This window comes from Malania oleifera, chromosome 11 (assembly GCF_029873635.1).
Source record: "Malania oleifera isolate guangnan ecotype guangnan chromosome 11, ASM2987363v1, whole genome shotgun sequence".
Classification (NCBI taxonomy): domain Eukaryota; kingdom Viridiplantae; phylum Streptophyta; class Magnoliopsida; order Santalales; family Ximeniaceae; genus Malania; species Malania oleifera.
Window position 1 is genome coordinate 48702070 of NC_080427.1, and position 9211 is coordinate 48711280.

Below are 9211 nucleotides of genomic sequence, written 5' to 3' on the forward strand. Positions count from 1 at the left end.
CAGACCTCAAATTCCCTTATCCTATACTCTAGTATTATTACTGTTGCATTCTAGAGTCTATAAAACCTAGTATTTTAGGCTCTGATACGAAACTATAACGACCTGCTTATTTTATCATATAATAAAACATATTTAAAAATAAAGTAAACTCGAACCTGTGGGTAATGGTGACACATCTGACACTCACAGCGGAAACCTAAGCGGCAATAAATATAAATCGATACTCATACAACCATAAATTACAAATACCAGAATCAACTACATTTCCAAATATCTGTGTTCATTTACAATCCCCAAAAATACAGAATACATGCATACATACATATATATATATATATATATATATATATAGGAACCCATAATGCAAATCTTTTGTTCTTAGATTAAAACTTACCCTCCTAACGGGGTAATAACGTACTATCTCAACGGCGGCCTCGATTCGCTGGTCTTTCTAGGTTTCCTGAAATTTATTTAATGTTCGAGGGTGAGACACTTCTCAATAAGGGAAAATAAACTAAATAAAGTTGTGTGACAACATGAATATTTGGTGCTATCGTACATATACAGTGCATTTCATATGCAAGAAAACATAAATCATAACATACTGAATAATCATATACTTTCATAATTTCTAATAATTCATAATGATCATGAAATATCTGATAATGCTGAAATTTACCCAGGATGTATAGCTAACTGATGTCATGTATTACCCCCCATGATGGATTGTGCAACCCGACGGTGGGACCCGACAATGGCTGGCCGACCACTACTTAGTCAAAAATGTTTGTAAGTACGATGGACCCACCACACCTTGGTTCGGACTGCCAGGTGGACGTCTACAACTCTATACTGAAAGCCACATCGACTATCTATCTCCCACCCCCTTGTGGGGTAGTTAGCATGTAATGACCTGAAATTTAAAATAATTAGGAAACATAATAAATGAAATGGGTTAATGGGTAATAAGGGAAAAAGGAAAGAAATTAGAACAGGAACAGCAGGCCTCATCGACGAATGTCCTATCCTCGTCAATGAATGCCCTTCTAAGATTGTCTACGAACACCAGTTCCTTATCGACGAAGGAATCCTAAGAGAGTATATTTTAGAACTCTGAATTTCGTCAATGAAGGTATCTTCTCTTTGACAAAGTCTCTATATTGCCTCGTCGATGAATCCACGTGTCTCGTCGACGAAACCCTGCCTTTAAATAGAGAATTCTTCATTTTTCAGAGTAATTCACGAACCTTCTTCACTCTCTATCTCTAAAATACGAACCTCCAACCTTCTCTCTTCGATTTTGGGCCGATTTTGACCCAGTTTGATGATTCGGAACCACCACAAGGTTCGTAGGATTGTTCTCTGCAAGGTTGTAGAAGTTGATCGTTGGGTTGTGAGGTTTGGAAAACATACCAAAATCAGGGTAAGTAAGTTATTTTGGGATTTTCTTAAGGAATAATGTTGTATGGAGCCTAGGAAATAATAAATAAATATTTTCCTTAAGATTTGAGTTAATTGGAATTTATTTTAATTAAGTTAGGATTTTTGGATTCAAGGTCCAAGTGAAAGCTGCAGGTATCGGTTCAAGGATCCTATCAGCATAGTTTAAAAGTCAGGTAAGGGGGAAATTTATATATTAAATCAGATTTTTCATGAATTAAAATGGATTATGTTATATATATGTGTGTGTGTGTGTGTGTTTTATGTGGGTTTAAAATGCCAACCATGAAATTTATGTTTTGAGAGCCTAGGAATGTTTATATAGCTATGTATATTTGAAAGTAAATGGATGAAAGTAAAAAGGAAATTTTTTTAGGAATTTATATGAGAAATGAAATGTATTTTCAGCATTTAAATGTTAAATGTGAGTTGGTCTATTTTATACGAGTATGTATGAATTTTACTGTTAAATTGTGTGGCATGAGATTTTGTTCAAATATATGTTAAATATATGAGATGCAGGTTAAGTAAGTAAAGTATTATGAATAAAATATGACATGGACTATGTTGCCTTTGTATCTTAAATGCAATCATGTAAATGTATGACAGCATAAAACCATGTTAACAGATTCTAGCGCATTTCTATATGGACTAACTGTAGCAGATTCTAAAGCATTTCTATGTAGACTAACTGATGATGGCTAAAGAGCGGCTGTAGTACAAAGCAATTAAATGAAAATGTTATGCAATAAAATGACAATGGAATAACCATGGAATGAAATGACAAACATGAACGAAGTAAATGGGAAATAGTCACTTAAAGTAAAACAAAATGCAATGTTTAAGATGTGAACATGAATAGATGTGTATGAATAAATAATGGCATAAATGAATAAAGTATCATGATATTAGAAGTATTCATGTATGTAGAATATGTTACGATTGGGCAAGGCAAACTCTTCGTCTGAGGGCTTGCTGAGAAAGGCGAGTACACTAGTAGCTTCAGATGTGGCAATAGCTTCAGATCTGCCGATTTTTCTACGTAAAATTTGAGGTTTACACTATTTATAACATGAGGTTCGTTGATGAGCCATGTCACCTCGTCAACGAGGTTAAGGGGCAATTCGTCTACGAACTCTCCCCTTCATTGACGAAATTCAGAGGCCCAAATATCCTTTCGGTATCTTCTCATCGATGAAACACACTTTCGTTGATGAGCTCATAATGCAATATCATTGACGAACACAAAGCCTTCGTCGACGAAGCCTGCTGTGCCCCCTCCCTTTTTTTTTTTTCTCTATTTCCATTTTTTCACTATCTTAATTATTATTTAAATACCATTATTCTTCAGGTCATTACAGCTTCCCTCTACCATTACTACTATTAGGGCACTCACCTTTCTCAACAAACTCTCAAAATTATCCTATTAATTATTCGTATTCACATAAATTAACAGATATGCATATAAGATACTTCCTGTGACAAGCACGCCATTTACTTCCCCCATGGCATGAATTGTGCGGCCGAATGCTGGACTAAGTCTAGGTGATTAGCCAAACAAAGTAAAAAAAAACAACATCCTCTGCAACACACATCTGCAGGCATCAACAGCAAAGATGCAGGTCCGACGCCCTTACTTCAACCTCACGCAGGCAGTTGACTTGACCTCCTATACTTCTATCCAAAATAGTGTAGGTGCACATGACCTAACTAGCAATGGTACCGTGCTCACAATATACTGGTCTTCAATCGGCCAAGTATTCGCTGAGAAAATGAGGAGAGGGAGAGAGAGAGAGACAATGAGAGAGATGAGAGAGAGCGCTGGGAGGGGGAACGAATTCTAGAAGATGGAATTCTTCTAATTGCAATCTCATCAAATTGCTTTAAGTATTCTATTTAAAATCATATTATATTAATATTATACATATATCCTTTTTTTTCATTATAATACTATTCATTTTATTTGTTCATCTAATTAATCAATTTAATATAATATTAATTTATTATTATTATTTTGATTATATATATATATAATTACGCTTACTCACATATTATTTTTGCTGTCGTTACAAAATGTATGTTCTTTATTGTGATAGAAAAAGTGCAATTCATTTGAGTAAAAATTCTATCTTCCATTCAAAACCAAAACATATTGATGTTAGATATCATTTGATTCGGGATGTGTTGGATGAGAAATTGTTGCTGTAACGACCCGAATAAAATGGTAGTTAAATAATAAAAGAAAAGGGATATAGAAACCAAAAACAGAAGGAGGCCGCGTTTGTCGATGACATTGAACTTTGGAAGGACTAAAGGAAAGGGGGTCAGCAGGGCTTTGTCGACGAATACAGGAGATTCGTCAACGAAGGCTTTAAAGATTTCGTCGATGAACACAGGGCTTCGTCGACGAGAAAATACTGAGAGGGGTATTGAGGCAGCCTGAATTTCGTCGACGAATACAGGGTGTCATCGACGAAATTTGTGAAGGACTCGTCGACGAAGAATGGGCTCGTCAACAAAGAATGGGCTCGTCGATGAAATCTTCTGTTTTATATATATGAAAATCAGGATTTTAAAGCTTCATTAAGAAGCTAACTCACACTCCCTCTCTCCCCTTCAGCTCACTCTCTCTCTCTCTCTCCCTCTCTCTCTCTCTCTCTCTCTCTCTCTCATCATTTTTGGGCCAAATATACATCGGATCGACAATCCGAAGTCACCACGACGTTTCTGGCGGAGTTCTCTCCAAATCTGCTGGAGCGGATCGTGGGAGAAAGCTAGTTGGAAATCATTGCAGAGTTGAGGTAAAACTTTTTAAGCCATATTTGGTCTTGCGCTAGTTATAAGAAATGTTGTGCGCATGAAAATACTGAAATTTAATATCAGAGGTTTCCAGTTTCAGGTATTGGTCAGGGAACCCTTCAGGTGTTAAACTTGAATGCTTTTGGGTAAAAACTTTCTACTTAATATTTGGGTTTTTGACAATTGAGGAAAATATTATATGCTTAAAAATACTGAACTTTAATTATGAGATTTTTCATTTTCAGGGTGTTAAGTTAGGAACCCTGCGGGTGCGGGGCAGTTTTATTAGGGGCTTTCCAGGAATCAGGTAAGGGGATAAACTAAGCTAGTACTGTTTTGAAAAATGCTTATATATATATATATATACAGTTATCATTTGATTTATGGAAAATGTATATGTTTATATATGTATGTTTTATATTTGCAAAATACTGTGAAAAATGATCATATGTTGAATATGTGGAAAATCTACTGTGTGGCATGAGTAAAAATGTTGTGAAATGCTGTTTTATGGGAATGTGGATGATATGGATTTTTATGATGGAAAATCGGCATACGGGTCGAGATGTTTATATATATATATATATATATATATGTATGGATATGTTTGCCGGCGTACAGGCCATGTTATGTGGTTTGCCAGCGTACGGGCTGTGCTATGTGGTTTACCTGCGTACGGGCTGTGCTATGTGGTTTGCCAGCGTACGGACTGTACTATGTGATTTATCGGCATACGGGTCGTGTTATGATAAAATGTGTAATACTGGCGTACGAGCCGATGATTTTCATGATACACCGATATATGTGAAATGATATGATTGGTGTGAAAATAAATGATATGAGATATCTACGTATCACGATTTTAGTATATGTATATGATATCAGAACCTGGTTGGCTTGGCCTAGGCTAGCACTTACACGGTACCATTGCTATGTGTCCATGGTCCTCGTGATCATGATATCTGTGTTAACGCCGCTGTACGGAGTGGTGTGAGATTGGATGGTCAATGTGGTTATGTTAAAAAAATGTACTGTTATCGCCCCTGGTGTACGGACTAGTCTAGGTAGACCCATCAAACCTACAGACTAGACTATTGACTTGGCAGTGGTCGACCAACCATTGTCAGGTCCCGCCTTCGGGCCACACAACCCAGTCATCTGGGGGTAATACATGACAACAGCCGGCTAACCTACCAGGATGGTTTTTATGTTATTATTATTATCATGATATGAGATGAGAAATGTTTATGAAAATGCAGTATGTTCTACCATGTTTTGATATACATATGTTTTCCCAAATTTGATAAACAGTATTGAGTATGTTATGTATGGTATATGTAGAACACAATATACTCATGTTGTCACACACTAGTATTAGTTTATTTCCCTTACTGAGAGGTGTCTCACCCCTAAATTTTATTAACTTTTTAGGAGCCCCGGATAGAAGAGCAGGAAAAGCCCTGTAGAATTAGTGTTGTTTATCTGCCCTCTGCGAAGGGTAAGTTTTTGGTAGGGACAGTTAGGTTTTTGCGGGAATTGTCCCTAGATTCCATTTTTGGGATGTATATGTAGTACTCTGGTATGTTGTATTGCACATTATAGTGAGATGCATATGATTATATACTTTCTACTGCGTAGGCTTCTGTTGTATGTTCTATTATATCCCTGGTACTCACGGGTTCAGGTGGATAGTGACCTGTTGAGTTGGAGTCTATGATGTTGATTTTTACTGATTATAAAAATAAATATATAAATAAATATATGTGAAAAATGAGCAGGTTGTGACAGTTGCAGCTGGAAAAAATTCACACCAATGATAATGGTTTGGATACGATGACAAAAGCATTATCTAGAGACAAGCATGTGCAATGTAGAGTTTTGATCGGATTGGTGTAGTCATCCCCATAAGTTGGGAGGGGGAGATTTGTTCGGTTTCCTCTTTGTGGAGCCCAATTCCTTGAAAAAGTTCATATTTTTTTATTGATTAGTTGGCTTCTCAAGGAAGCACGTTGGAGCATGCCTCGCATGCTTTGTCTCCCACTCAATCTCAAAGCATCCGATCATTTTCTCCCACGCAGAGCATTACGCGCAACAATGCAGTAGCCCCTCTATTATGGTTTTTCCCACACAACACTTTACCAACTTCCTCTGCCTGCAGAGCTGCTTGTCTTCTTCTCTAGCAGCTGCGGCTCTCCTCCTCCAAATGCAGTAGTCTCTCCTCGTTGGCTTTGCTCATCAACGCAACCTACCGTTGCCCTCACTACTGGACTCCGACGGTGTATTATTATCAGCATATTGGGATTTCTTTGGTTTTGCTACTTTGGTTGGTTGTTTGGAGTTTTGTTCACAATTTGGTGAAGCCTTTTCATATTTGCTGCATTTGTTATACACCTTTGTGTATATGCAACGTTTGTATCTTTTGTACCCACTGTGTATGAATTTGGTGATAGTAGATTTGAATCGTAGTGTCCCATAGACATACCTCAATATTAGATGGAATTGCGTTAAATTTTTTATATCTCATTTTTATTTATTATTTGCATTACACCATTGATTTACTCGTGGGAATCGTTCATATATATATATTTTTTCCTAACAATTTCTGAACTCAAAACAATCAATAGCACTGACGTGTGGGGCTAATTTTTTTTAATTTTTTAATCATTTCAAAAATTTTAAAATTTTTTCTTTTTTTAGTTTCATGTGGGCCCTACTAAATTTTATTTTTTTCTTAAAATCTCCTCTCTCTCTCTCTCTCTCTCTCTCTCTCTCTCTCTCTCTTTTTATATTGATTACATTAATTTTATTTATTATTTTTAAAAATCTTTTATTTTCTTAGAGCATAGAAAAACCAACATGAATGAATTCCACTAAATAATTTTTGGAAAATGATTAAAACTCAACAACTTTCTATCATTTTCTTTTTCAATACTTTTATATTATACAATTAATTTAAATTATTAGTATATATATATATATATCCTATTATATTTTTGTTTAAATGCATTATATATATATTAAAATTAGCACAAATGACCGGGATTATTTTGAAAACATTAAATATCATATATACAATATAATACAAATTTTCTTCACTAAAATTATAGATATGATTTTTGAAACATTAAGGTTCATGTGCACCTTACACGTGACACAAACTTTTTTTTTTTTTTTTTGTCTTACTCACTATTAATGTTGATGCATAAAGCCATTTTCTTCTTCCTCTTTTCTTTTTTGATTTCTATTTCCTTTTTTATACATGACATTTAGGCCATTAGTAGAAAAATAGAGTCCTACTATTTACATCCTTTCAAGAATAGGCAACTAATGTGAAAATTTTCTCCTTTGATTAAACATATTTGATTATTTCTTTAAATAATGCTCTCCTATTGTTAAAATTGTCGGCTAATCAAGAAACTGATATATTTTTCAAGTGATTTAATTGGCAATCAATCGCACTAAAAACATACAAAAAAATTATACTCCAATCTTATTTATATGTATGTGTTTCAACGTAATGTTTAGTTTTATGTTAAAATAATATATTGTTGCAATTTTATGTTTTCCAAGTTTTCTACTAACCAAGGAAGTTAAGTTAATTTGTTTTTGCCGTGATTTAATTAACAATTAATTTCACTAAAAATATACTTAATTTTTCTTTTGCCTTATATGTTTTTTAAGCGTACTCTTTAACGAATTTGTCTATTTCATATATGCTTTTTCTATACATTTTTACTAATAGTAAGATTGTATTTATATTCAAACTCTATGCTATAAGTATATATTATTGCAATTTTGTATTGTTAATATTAGTCTTAATATTTAGATTTATTTTTTAACTTATATCATATGTATTTTATTTTATTTTTCTATTATGTTATGTAACGACCCAAAAAAATAAATAATAATAATTATTAATTAAAAATTTATTATTATTATTATTAAAATTAATTAAATTAAAAAATTTGAAGATTTTGGGTATATATATATATATGTATATTTAAATATATATAAGGATATATATATATATATGTGTATATAAAAGTATATATATAAGTATATATAAAAGTAAGGATAAAGGATAAAGGAAAGGGAAAAAAAAAAAGGAAAACTTAATGGTTAAGTTTCCTTGAGCAGAGGTAAGTAGAGAAGAAAACCGAAAGTTCCTTCTCACCGCAAATAAGAAAGGAAAGAAAGAAAGAAAAAGAAAAAAAATATATTCTTTCATGCTCTCTATTCTTCTTCTTTTTATGATTTCACGGCGGATTCTTACCCAATTGGAAATCTGAAAATATCACCGAACTTTATTCTCCACTATTCACATATCTACTGAAGTGAATTTATCGTAGGAATAACGTGGGCATATCTTCTAGGGTAAACCAAATTCTTATTCTTGCCTCAAATTTTTTTAATTTTTAAGCCAAATGGACGATCAGACACCACCACGAGAATCTATGGATGATTCTCTATAAGTCTAGCGGAGCGAATTTCTCGTGGGGTCGTTGTAACCATAATCCCAAAACTATGATAAATGAGTTATTTAGAAATTAATTGTTATTTAATTATTGTAAATTAAGAAAGATTAAAATAATATTTTATTGGGGTTGAGATGATTGAATCAGGATTCGAGTGAGCACCGCGGGTATAAGTTTGGGAGCCCTGCAGGCGTGATTCAGGGAATCAAGTAAGGGGGAATAAAATTATATTAGTATTTTATTAAAGTGAACCAATTATTTACGAGTGTATGAAATTTATTATTTATCTATATGATTTTCAGAATAGCCTGATTACTGGAAAAAATGATGATTTTGTTTAAAATTTATATTTGGGATAATTGTTTATGATATTAAATTCCTGTGACATGAAAGTAATTTTTCCTAATAAATTGAATATGAATTACTGTGGTATTTGGGTTTGCATGTGGGGGTGCTTGAAATGATTATGGCATGATGAATGAGTTGTTATGTCTGAC